This window comes from Mastigoproctus giganteus, chromosome 7 (assembly GCF_048544385.1).
Source record: "Mastigoproctus giganteus isolate SK-2022 chromosome 7, ASM4854438v1, whole genome shotgun sequence".
Lineage (NCBI taxonomy): Eukaryota > Metazoa > Arthropoda > Arachnida > Uropygi > Thelyphonidae > Mastigoproctus > Mastigoproctus giganteus.
The window spans coordinates 150,093,224-150,106,415 of record NC_143581.1 but is presented as its reverse complement, the minus strand read 5'-3'; the positions used below and the strand labels follow the sequence as shown (position 1 = coordinate 150,106,415).

The 13,192-nt window shown below is 37.6% G+C and overlaps 1 protein-coding gene across 1 annotated transcript in view; it reads left to right on the top strand.

Moving 5' to 3' along the window:
* The window catches only part of LOC150083257 (V-set and immunoglobulin domain-containing protein 10-like), a 571,635-nt gene that overhangs the window by 34,100 nt on the left and 524,343 nt on the right, over positions 1-13,192 (top strand). The window lies entirely within an intron of this gene.

Sequence of the window (13,192 nt, the reverse complement as noted above, 5' to 3'; positions counted from 1 at the left end):
AGTCCTAACACATTTATTGTAAAAACGAAGGTTCAGATAAAAGACGAATTTTAAGGTGGAATAAAGCATTTGATCTCTACAAGAATAATTTTACAGGCACGATCAGAGCAAACATTGAGATCAAAAGATTTGAAATAGTAATCCAACCAAAGAAAAGAAAATAAAAGAAGAAAAGAAATGTTGGAGCTCATCTCATTTTGTTTTCTTGTAATGCCAAACAACACGAGGCTGAGAATGGCTACGCGAGAAAGGTTCCGTTGTGTTGTCTCAGGCCACTAAATTGTGGCCTGAGGTGCCCAGTGAACTACTCGCCTCGACAGTATACTTGGAAGGTTTGTTTGAGATTAAAAGGTCAAGAGTGTTGGTTGTGTGCTTTGAATTGTCATGTATTCTGTTGTTGGTAAATGAACAGTCAGTGCGATGATATTAATAATTGCAAAAGCCTGAGCATCTCGACCAGCTGGGGCCCAGTAACTAGAAAACAGAAGCCAGCTGGAGTTGTGAACATTAAAATCCCTAAGGGACATTAATTCATTCTTAGAGTCAATTCTCCAGTCTAAAGATTTTATACTGGAGAAAGTTGAGCTTCAAAGAAAAGACGTAAAAGATTTCGAAGTGATTAGTGGAATTGAGAGATCGATACAAGCAATAGATGAATTAGACAGAATGGGGTTGAGAGATTTTAAGCCAAAGAAGATCGTAAAGAGGAGATTCCAAATTACAAATATTCTGAAAGAGAATATCATAGGGGACATATTTGAAGCGAAAGGAATCGTACAGCGAATAATCAGGATAACATATGAGCAGTGGTTAAATTAACCCATAATTGTGATTCTGTCAGAAAAAGTAATTACTGCTTGGTGGACGACTGTAAGTAGAAATGGATTTCATTAAAATAGGAACTGAGACCACTTATATTTGTAAAATTAACGAGAAAGTGTTTTGGAGATTTAAATATTTTCGCAGATGGGTTCTTTTTTTATTAGTTTAACTATTCATCAAGTATTCAGTAGTAAGAAAAGGTGGGAAGGACATGTTTTATGAAGTAGTGAAAATTTTGGATATAGTGTACACACAGCATGAAAATAGCCGGCTCCTTGACATAAGGTGACCTCTAATTTCTTAGATCCCCCCCACACACACACTACTCGGAATGTCTCCATTCCCTATCCGACCATGTAGAGGCAGTGCGATTATACACTAGCTGACTTGGTAGCCTCCTAGAGAGTTACCAGTAAGTTCGTCTAGTGGACTATTTAGAGTTCGACCTACATGTAAGGAAGGTTGGATCTCGCTATGATGTCCATCATACCTCAAAAGACATCAATCATATTGCATGATGGAAGAGATGGGGGTTGCCGAAACTTTGCTTGGATACTAAACATCAGTTTTACTACTTAAATCCACCAATATGTCAAGTGGTGGTATTGCGCCAGTCCATGTTAGTTATCTACCACCTAATATTGCTTGGTAACACAGAGAGACGGCATTTCTCTGTGTGATGTGTAAGCAACACCTCAACCCCTGCTTACGTTGGTTCACACCAAGTACAAGGTGCCGTAATTCTTCCGACTTTCACAGGTTGTTATTCCCAAGGTTAAGGTACAAGGAGAGGATTTGGTTGTCGCAGAACGACCGGACTTCGCCAAAAGTTGGACCACTGGATGCAAGTGTCACCTGAATATCAGTTCTATCAACGTTTTAGATTCCCAGGTAGCAAGCTCAGCTTGTCATACCCGAGAGAACATCTGTGACAGACTCAAAGACCAAATAAATATAATAGATGTTTCCCAATAAGTCTTAAGAAAGTAAAAGAAAAAGTACTAAGGTATAAATAAGTCTTCGTGCTGGTCTTCCAACTGCAAATGCGGTTGTACACTACTGTCTGAAACGTATCCGGAAATCCGTCGGTTTCAAAATGACATCACTGCTACTTACTTCAGCTTGTCATACCTCCTTTGGATCCTGTTTACACACTGCACACTCCCTCGTTGGCTTTCCATATAGGGTTAGGTTGCCAATTTGTTAATAAGGATAAAAAGGGGTCAACACTGTTTAAAATTCGCCATCTCCATGCATCCTTCACATCAGCACCCGTTCATCTGATTGAAATAGAATGTAGGGCGATTTTTCCCTCCATAGAGCCTATTTACTCTGATCTATTGATAAATAGTGCGAAATTGGTCCGCGAAATAGGTTCCATACAAGGCGAGACTGCTGATTATGCTTAGCAGCGGCCCTATGAAAACGGAGGGTCTAGTGCTGCATATGCAATGGATTCGTGCAGACCTCAACCTTTGCTGATTTAATAAACTTCTGGTTTGATATATTTCATGGATATCTGAGAGTGCTCTTTGGTCTTCATAAGGAAATCATTGCATCCGGTTTGCTGGGTAAATTTGTATTTTGAAGTCTTTGGTCAGTATCCTTTATCACAATTCCTTTAATAACTTGTGAACAGTTCATTCAGCGCTTCATAATTTTAATTTTCCATCCACTTCTGCTGCTTTACTTGCTCTTTCAGTCAATTTAATATATAATTGTCTCTGATCCATTCCTTAAGAATTTTATTTCCTTTCAGATTTTTTAAGTGCAATACTTATTGATTTGTTCTCCATATTTCTTTCTTACACTTTACGATGTTTTCCAGTTCCATTAGGTTCAACTAGTAACTTACAATTTTTAATTTCTTAGATTTCCTCTTACCACTCGTAATTTTTCTTCTTTATGGCGTGTTTCATCCTTTTCTAATATTTTTTCTGAAATCCATGAGTTTCTGGATTTGTTGTATTATAAATTAGGAAGTATTATAGAGTTAAAACTAGGATTTCACCTATGGCAATAAAGATAATAAGCAAAAACACTTCACTTTTAAAGTTTCTTCTACCATGAATACAATCAGTGTGAGTGGAGTACTCACCATTTTATCCAACCAAAGAAAAAACTTAATAGCTATACCCACTTTGATTAAATTTTGGAATGGTTCAGATGACTGTAATGCAGATAAAAAAAGCATGCATTCGAATTGAAAAGCATTTCAGTTACTTTTTTTATCTGCTATTAAAGAAATGTTTGCTCTCCCAACCAAAGTGGCAATTATTTAGTTTTATAGTAAGTTATCTGTATACTTTTCCAACAAATAACACTTTATATCTTTGGGGTATTATTAGTTTTCGGAAGACACGACCAAATAAGTTATCCTTCAGGAAATCAACAGCCCCATTAGCATAAAAATCGTAAAATGTTTCACGAAATATCGCTGGAAAAACGATATCATGAATTGCAATCCATCAGGTATTAGAACTTCTTACCTCAAGTGGCACGAGTTCTGAATGGTAAATAAAGTGGATATTTTAGGATATAAAATGTAAACAAGAAAACAGGTTTCAGATGCAAACCTTGATAGTTTCCAGACAGCTAAGAGACGTTTAAAAGTTCACGTGATGTCAGTATGTCATGTTCTTAAATGTGTTTTTTAGGGGATAGTTTATTTGTTTGCTTCCGGGATGAAAATTTAAGTCTCCTAACCAGGTAACTCAGTTCGGTTCAAAAATGCCTCTACAATACGTTTCTCGTATAGTGGTGGGGATTTGAATTTGAATTCGTTCTTCAAAAGGGTGTCAGATCAAATATCCACTCAGATAAAAATGCAGGCTGCTTATATGAAAAAAATTGGAATTTATTTTGTCCAGCTTAATCATATGACATGTATTACGGCATGTTCCGTGATTAGTTCTGTTTGTAGGGGAGAATATTTACCCTCCTTTCGCCTTCCTGATTATGAAGGTTTGGGAACTTTTAAACAAAATGGAATGATGTTCAAAATTCAACGCTCAGATTATGAGGTTTTCGATGAAGAGATTAAGATGCGTCTTGTAGATCGATTAAAAGATTGTGGCAGGCCGAATTATTTGATTAGCAGTCACTGATCACTTTTGGAGGATGGGTTGGTCACATCATTAGCCTCTGGGCTTTTTCACATTGCTGATAGCTTCTCCAGATCCAACACTGCCCTTGGTTGGAAGCTATGTGCAAAGAGCAAAATAGACAAATCTTTAATAGAAACGAGGGTGCAAGGATCTACCTGATCCCAGAAACCATTGTTATATATTTTAACTACTAGGGGATGGAAGTATTCAATGTGAATGTTCAAGGGCTCGGGAGGAAGAAGAATGAACATAGACATGATGATGTGCTTTGCTTTGAGGACGATTAAAATATGTAAATCACAAGGTAAATTGAGTTTAATTATTTCGCACTTTGAATATAATAGTCTTTAACTGGAGAGATAAAACGCAGTCATGTGGGTTATTCAACAGGAACTTAATGGCTTGCAAAGCCCAAACGTCATGCCATTATTACATCTTGAAATGACTGCCATTAATTCACGTTTCGTTATGTGCCCGGCAGTCCAAACCACGTATCAAACAACATTTCTTTGAATTGATTTCTAGTCACTAATATAGCTCAAGAACCAAATCCCTAATGTTGCACTATGGAGGTAATAAATTGTGACCAGAAACTTCATTATCTTTGTCAAAGTCATCACAGAACAGATCCCCTCTCCGAATACTTGGTAAATAATCTTCCCACTACACATCGAAAGTACGAATTGGGGAAATCCTCCTCCTCCTCCTCTCTTTAAGAACTATATTCCGGAATCTAGCATGCTTTAAGCAGAAACGATTCGTTCCTCAAGTTTTCCGAGAATGCGTCTCATTTTGACTCAATAAGGCTTCACGACCCAAGCCAATTCAAACCCGGAAAAGAAGATCTTCCTCCTACTCCGAGAACTTTCTTGAACATTATAAAGTCAAATTCAACAGATTAAGACTATTAATTTGACTAATTTTACGAAACTTCAATATTTATAAAATATGGGAGCGGATTCATTCGAAGAATTTCCATACATGTGACGCATTGCGGCCTTTTCGTTCCTGCTATAATTATTATCGAAGTAAATCCATATTTTAAATTCTTGTCAACATGCCTTCTTTTCGTTTAATCATTTTTCAAATAAATCTTATTTGAAAATCCACTTAAATGCCTTATAACGAGTGAAATTGGTCGTAACCAATAGAGAAAAGATTTAGGTTAGCTTCGCAACGTCAAGCAGCGCTTCTTCGGATTAACTTGGATAGGCTTCAGGGGTGGTCAGAAAGGTGGTAGCTATGGTTTAATTTAATGCAGAAAAATGCAAGACCTTGCACTTGGGATTAGCAACCCCTAAATAACTTACACACTTAGTGGAGATGAATTAAAATCTGCAGGGGATGAAAAGTAATTGGGAATTATGATATAATCGGACAGGAAGTTCTCAGAGAGGTGTAGACAGGTAGCAAGGAAGTCCCATGGTATCCCATCGATGGTTTATCGAACATTTGCTTGTAGAAACAGGGAGACCATTTGTACTTCATAAGCACGTGTACGACCGCACTTGAAATACTGTGTTCAATTATGGAAACTGCACTTAAGGGATATCAAGCTTCTTGGAAGGGTCGAAATACGGGAACATGCCTGGTGAAACCGGCACATGGGCACAATATGAAGAAAGACTGAATATTTGTGCTACAGAGTTGATAGTTAGGAACCTTACAGGGGACATGATTAAGATACATGTAACCTCGCTCTGAGAGAGGATATTAAAATGAATAAAGACGAAATTTCACTGTTATAAATGATTTCGGAACTAGGGGTCATAAATTCAAATTACAGGAGGGGGGATTTAGACTAGATTGCAGAAAGTTTGCTTTTAGTCAGCAAGTTGCTAATCATAGTATTACCATAGTTTGACGCTGACAGCCTGGAAAAATGCAAAAGTCATCTACGTGGGTAACACAGGTTATTTTTTTATTTTATCATTTATTTTTATGTTACATTTTACTTTAATAAAGAACTTTCGAAATATTTAACTGCATTTTCAAATATATAAAAATTTCTATATTTATAAATTAGTATTTCTGCCGTCCCTTTTCCCTAGAGCCAGTAAACCTATAAATTTAGGAACTACAGAAATACTACTTGGGGTTGTAGATTGGTTAAAGGTGAAGAGAAACCCTTTTGGACCACATTAAAAACATCTTTGCTTTGGTCTGTTGTGTTTCTATAGTTCGTTCAAATTTATCACTTGTAACTTTAATGTGACTCAACGTGGTACTATCCAATAACTGATAACAAAATTGTTTGAAGTGAACATTTATGGATTTCGGGTTGGCAGACTGTCCTCATGTCATCAGGCCATGATTGATGAATTCACACACAACATGCACATGGGTGCCTAATGTCAGGAGGCACCGAGGTAATGCCTTTCTTTCATAGTTCAGGAGCTCTCCCAATTTGATATACCGCGACTCCATACTGATAAAGGAATTTGACGATCCCTCCTCCCACGAATAAAGCTGATGGTTTAATTGGGTTAGAGTTGGGAAAGAAATAAATATATCACATACTTTTAATAATTAAGTTATAATCTGTATATCAAATAAAACAGTGACAGAACCTTGGAACCTTTTAACTTTATGAAAACCTGAGGCAGAATTTAATAAAAATCTTTCGATCCTCCTCTGAAGTTGTTCGCAACCTCTCTGGGGTTGCGAACAACTTCAAAAACTGTTGCGACCTACAGTTTGAAACCCGGAAATTTGTTGTAGAACTGTATTAAGAAATAACAAATATCAAAAAGGGTCACAGAAGTAGAGGGGTCAAGTGAGAAGATACGTTAAGTATACAGGCTTCAATGATTGTGGTTTAAGTCGTGTGATTACTAAATACCGTACTGTTCTTGTATACGGTGTATATTGTAATTACAGTGACTTTGTGTGGTGAACCGAAGTATATCATAAAAAACTAAGGTCTTCTTTTTGGGTTCACAATTTCTGGTAAAGTTCTAGGTTGAATGTCCTTGGTGCATCATACGGTGGACATTCTCATCGATAATTATCATTCATCAAAGGCTTAAATAATGACACAGCTGGTTTTAGTGTTTACTAAGAGAAATTGCTCAATTATAACAAAACAAACATTTAATAGAATATCCTTATAGAGTTCTCACTTTTAGGAACTAGATGTGTTGCTGTTTCAAATAATTTAAAATAAAATTGACAGTGATTAATTTCATGCCTACTTCCTCATGGATGGACTTTCTTTTCTATACAGCAAAATTACAGTACTTAATAAAATTATCCATCTACTTTCACATGATATCCCCGCCTCATTTTATGACAAAGTACTACATCTAAAAGAACAAAAAAATTGTTCTTCTCTGCCTTGGAAGTGAACGTACTCAATTCTGTTTCTCAGCTGAATACAGGTGGCATTTGTAATAGGGATTTACAATACTAAAAACACGCTCCACTTTATTCTCCTCTTCATAACGATAATGCTATCAATAACAGTAGCAAAATGGGATGTGTTTTATAGTGTTTATCTCCGGGGTGCGTTTTGGTGCGCTGGTGTCAGTGTATCGTTTGACCAGCTGCATCTACGTGTTTGTCTGTGAGAGTAAACGACTACCACTGCTTCTCCTCATCGAGATGATTGATTCGATCCCTCACCAAAGCGAGCTTGGAAGTACAAATATATCGCCCTTCAAGGTAAAATAATTCTTCTTAAATCCATCGGGTATCCTCCGTAGCAGTGAAACAATATGTAAGATTGATTCTCTTTGAGCTCACTATGGAAGAAGTAAATATTGTTTGTATATTTCATTTTCTCTCTCTCCACAAGCGAACATTTGGTGTTTACTTACTAAGTTCAGAAGTTGGTTTCTTTTATCGAAGCTCTCTGTTTCACAAAATATTCTCCTCTGTTGAAACAGCTAGAATAATCTTCCCAAGTTTCTTGCTTCCAGAATGCTGCCATGCGTTTTGAAGAGTGAGGGGAGCGGTCTGTAATCTGTGGTAAGTGGCTTCTGAGGACTACAAGTTGATATTTGCGAATTGAAGCCCTATGTAAGGTTTAGTGTCGTATTAAAATGACTGAAAAACCCAAGTCTTAGTCGACTAACTCGTATAATACCTAACTTTATTAATGCACGATGCATTTTGCGTACTCAACCAAAGTTTCACGTAAACCGCGGATGCCACAGATTCCATTAAATTTTAATGATGTTTTCAACGAAGTTCGAAAATTTTACTTTAATACGAATGATGGCGAAATAACAAGTAGGATGGGGGATGGGCAATGGCGGTGTTTTGAATAGATTAACTGATAAGTACCCATTCGTATTGGGAGAAATTTTAATTTGCTCTGCACTTTCCTTTCATACAACTCCGATGAGATGATGCATTAGCGGGGAAGACACTTTGCAGTGCGCGAGGCCCAAAATAAACCCATTAACATGTTGGATAAACCACGGCAAATACGCAATTCACGAGGCAGTGACGATAACACAACCGGATTTTCTGACCGGAGATGAGACTCTGCGCTTTATCTAAATGAGATAAGGGTGGCTCGTTGCTGTGGTTTATTCAGGTGGGGAAGGAGGTGGAGGAAAGTTGGGATGTAATTAATTATCGTCTAAATAGCATTTATGACTAATCCGATTATTGGAGGGAGATTTTTGAGATGCTGCAATGGAGTTTTGCATTATTCCTTTCTTCAAAGGGTTGTTGAATATCTGCCAAGCCGTCTTCACGATAAATACTTTAATGGAACGAAAGTTAAAAAAAAGAAAAAGCTTCTTCTAATATAGGCAATTATCTGATAATAAAGGCCACTTGCAAACCGTTAAGTTAATAAGAATTTATAATTAAATAATCGTGTATAGTATGCACGTGATAAATTTGTGATGGGCTACTGTTTTAAAGGAAGAAGGTTAACCTTATTTAGAGAATTAAGGAATGTTATTTCGCGAAAATTACTGTACAGATCTTGTAGTTACAACGGGTATACGCATCTAAAAGGCGCTCCTTTTATTGAAGTGCGTGGTAGTTCAATTTACCACTATTGCATCGTGTACCCAGTATGGGAAAAGTAGAAATAAGACTGATAAATATTTTGCGATCGATGTTTCTACTATATTTTAATTTTAATTTCATTTATGTTTGTTTCATTCCGGGGCGAACACATGGTCAGACGAGTTCCCAACATAGAGAGAATAGAAGGAACAGAAATTTCAATTGCAGGTAAATTCTTTCAATCTCCCCTCCCTTGAAAAAAGATTACGAATTTATGATATGAAAAGAATTTTGGTGTCCCTGCAATATTTATTTATTGTTTATTATTTATTTTTGGAGAGAGACGATATCACATTACTGTACACTCTGTTTTGATTAGGATGCACATATCTCATCATGGCTTCAGGATTATCTTCCTATTTTTATTGTTTCCTTTTCTTTCACCATACTCCGATTCTCTTCAAGTGAGTCTTCTCATCACACAGACATGATAACTGATTTTCATTAAAGCTTAAATATTAAAAGTAATGCTCATGTAATTTGGGAAGGTCGTTTCGTGGTAGTTATCCATTAGATTATGTGTGAAGTAAAACGAACTTATTCTAAGTGGTCCTTGAGGCTGCTACGAGCATTTTCTCGGGTATGTCAAGCGTGTTTGCTATCCGGGAGTCTTAAACGCTGATGGAACTGATATTCGAGTGACACTCAAGTAAAATGGACCTAATCTTGGCATAGTCCAGTTGGTGACAACCAAATCCTCTTCTTGCAATTTAACGATGGTGTTAGTAATCCTGGGTAAAATCTCCATGTGCAAGTCCTGAAATACGGAACCTAGCATACTAGAGGTGAACACTCAGGTACGAACCAACGTAAGCAGGGATCGAATGTGGCGCCCGCACCACCGTTCTGTGCTACCAGGCAATACTAGGTGGTAGATGACTATCAACCGGTGCAATACTACCATTTTGCTTATTGGAGGCTTGAAGTGGTGGAACCCATGTTTAGTCTCCAGAGCAAAGCTTCTACAACCCCATCTCTCCATCATGCAGTATGATCAGGGGCGTATTCACTAAAAATTCACTATAACTAAAAATTTAAAATTAAAGAAACAGAACGCAGGGGGCGTTCTAAAAAAAAAAACTCAAAAGCCTGGTCGTCATGCCTCCCCTTACCATGTTACCTGGACCTTGTTGCCATGCCCACCCTTACGCTGATACCTGGATACGCCACCGAGTATTATTGATGTCTTTTGAGGTTATGATGGACATCATGGTGAGATCCAATCTTTCTTACATTTCGAAGGTCCAGCTGTAATACGGTGTTCGCATGCAGGCCACTAGATTCGGTCTACCGGACTGAACCTATTGGTAACTCTCGGGTTCCAGATCAGCTACTGTATAATCTGGTTGCCTCTACTCTGCCAGATAGTGACTAGAGGGAGTCCGAGAAGTGTGTATGCAGGGGGGGGGGCATTATAGAGGCCACTTCATGTCTAGGAGCTGGATATATTCTTGCCACGTGTACGCCATATCCAAAAATACCATTACTTCATATAGCATGTCCTCGCCACCTTTTCTTACTTCTGATTACACCGTGAATTGTCAAAATAATAGAACTAGAAAAAGCTATCTGCAAAAAACATCTAAACCTCCCAAACACTTCTTCTTACATTTCGCAAACATGCGTGTTCTCAATTCTAATCTCAATGAAGTTCATTTCCACTTATAGTCTGCCAAATCCCATGTACTTTTTCTGACAGAATCCCAGTTATCCGTTGATTCATCCACTACTCATCCCAGTTGTCCAAATTATTCTCTGCATGATTCCTTTAGCTTCAAAGATGGTGCTTGTGCATATATCCGTTCTGATAAATCCCTGTCAAAGACAGTAATTTGGAATCTCCTCTTTTCGATCTTCTATGGCTTCAAATCTCTCTACCACATTCTGCCAAATTCATCTATTGCCTCTATCGTTCTCCCAACTCCACTGATCACTTGGAACTCTTTAACTTCCTCTCTTTGAAACTTGACTTTCTCCAGTCCAACTTTCCCAACAGTGAGGTAATTTTCTTTGGTGATTTTAATGTTCACAACTCCAACTGATTTCCGTTTTCTAGTCACACGGACCCAGCTGGTCGAGATGGGTCCGTGTGACTAGACTTTTGCAATTACTAATGAGCTCACACAGATTATTAATTTACCTACCAGAATACCAGACAATCTAATCCTAACCACACAGCCGGCTTAAAACAACAGGCTTAAAGTTTTTTTTTCTTACAAACAACCCTTCCAGGTATACGGTTGAGGTGAGTGGTCCTTTAAGCACCTCAGATCAAAACTTAATAATGGTCTCTTATCCAATGGAGGCTTTCTATCGTGGCTATTCTTAACCGCGCTTTGTTTGGCACTACAATAATGCAAAATGGGACGATGTGCGAGATTTCTATTCTTCTTTCTCTTGGTCGGATTACTGTTTCAAAACTTCTGATATCAACGTTCGCTCAGATCGTCTCAGTGAAATTATTCTTATAGGTATGTAACTTTTTATTCCATACTGAAACTTAAAATCTCGTACTTTATATACACCTTGTTTTTCCAATAAATGTGCTAAGGCTCTTCAGGAAAATAATGTTGCATATCGTAATTGGCTTGTATCTAAATTTATAGATTCGTTTTCTGCCAACACCAAAGCATGCATCAATTTTAAGGCAGTTATTAATCAATTTAAGCTAGATTTCAAACTTTCTTCTTGTCAAAATTGAGTTGAGCATTCTGGTCTCTTGCCAGAGCTATTGGCCGCAACGTTTCTCCCCTCTCTGTTCCAACATCTGTCAAAACCTGATGGTTCTATTACCACTTCAGCCAAATACAAAGCTGACCACTAGAATCCTAATTTTATTCGAACTTGTGTTCATGATCTTGGTAAACCACCTCCTACCATTCAATGGCTCTTCTGTGGTCTTCCTTACAAAGGAAGTCAGAAGGATTTTGAACAATCTTGATGCTAAGAAAGCTCCAGGTGCTGATGATATTTCTCCACTTATTCTTAAAACCTGTGCTCTTGAACTTACTTCTGTTTTGTGCCACCTTAATTCACTTTCTTATGCCAAAGGTGTTTTCACCTTATGCTTGGATATTTTCTCATATCTAGCCAGTTCCTAAAAATGGTGACAAATCCCTCACATCCAATTATCATCCGACTGCACTTATTTCTACTATTTTTAAAATAATAGAGAAATATATTAACCGCCAACTATTTAGAAACATACATCTGATCAACGATCGCCAGTATGGATTCCCTCACCGTCTCTCCACTGGTGATATTCTGGCTTGTTACCCATTTAACCTCTGGGGCTCAGATCTGGTGAGTATGGGTTTGGCACACCCAGGATGCTGAGCTGGATATCATCTTTATTGCCATTTTTGGTTATTCTCTCTCTCTCTCTCTCTCTCTCTCTCTCTCAGGTTACTCAAACTTTTTTGGCTGGTGCAGCATAGGCTTCAGGCTTCCTTGCACCATATGGCTAATAATAATAATTTATGGACAAATTCAATCGAAAAGTTTGGTAAAACTTAAACCGCTGCTCTTGAATAAAGGCTTTTGGTCGTGTTTGGCATAAAGGTCTTCTAATTAAGCTTCCATCACTAAAAATTAGTGATGGAATTCCCAATTACTAAAAATTAGAAAACCATTATGGTTTTCTAATTTTTAATAATTGGGTATCAAGTTTTCTCTCTGACCGCTCGCTCACTTTGGGTGACGGTAGATGGCTCTCTGTCTTCTACCTTCTCCACTAATGCTAGTATCCCCCAAGATTCAGTTCTTTCCCCCACTCTTTTCTTCTTGTATATCAATGACCTTCTTCCATTGACTGGAAATCCTATCTATAGTTTTGCCGATGACATCACATTGCATTCCACCTTCCAGTTTGAGAAACCTTTCCTTGCTCAAACAGCTTCAACTTCTAGAATTCCTCTACTAATTCCTTAAATGCTGACCTCCAGGTAATTCTCCAGTGGGGCAAAGAAAACGTATTTCATTTTAATTCTTCTAAAATTCAGTCCTGTCTGATATCTCGCAAAAAAGAATTCTTCTGCCCCTTTGCTTATTTTCGATGGCAACCTGATTTCTATCGCTCTATATAGAGACAGAAAATTGTACAGTTAACTAAAACAGGAATTAAGTATGATGTAAAATGAATGTGTAGAAACTGTACACAAATAAGACTGTGGCTGTTAAGCATTCAAGTAAGAATAACACCAAGATTAATAAATATTAAAACGCAAAGTGAAACA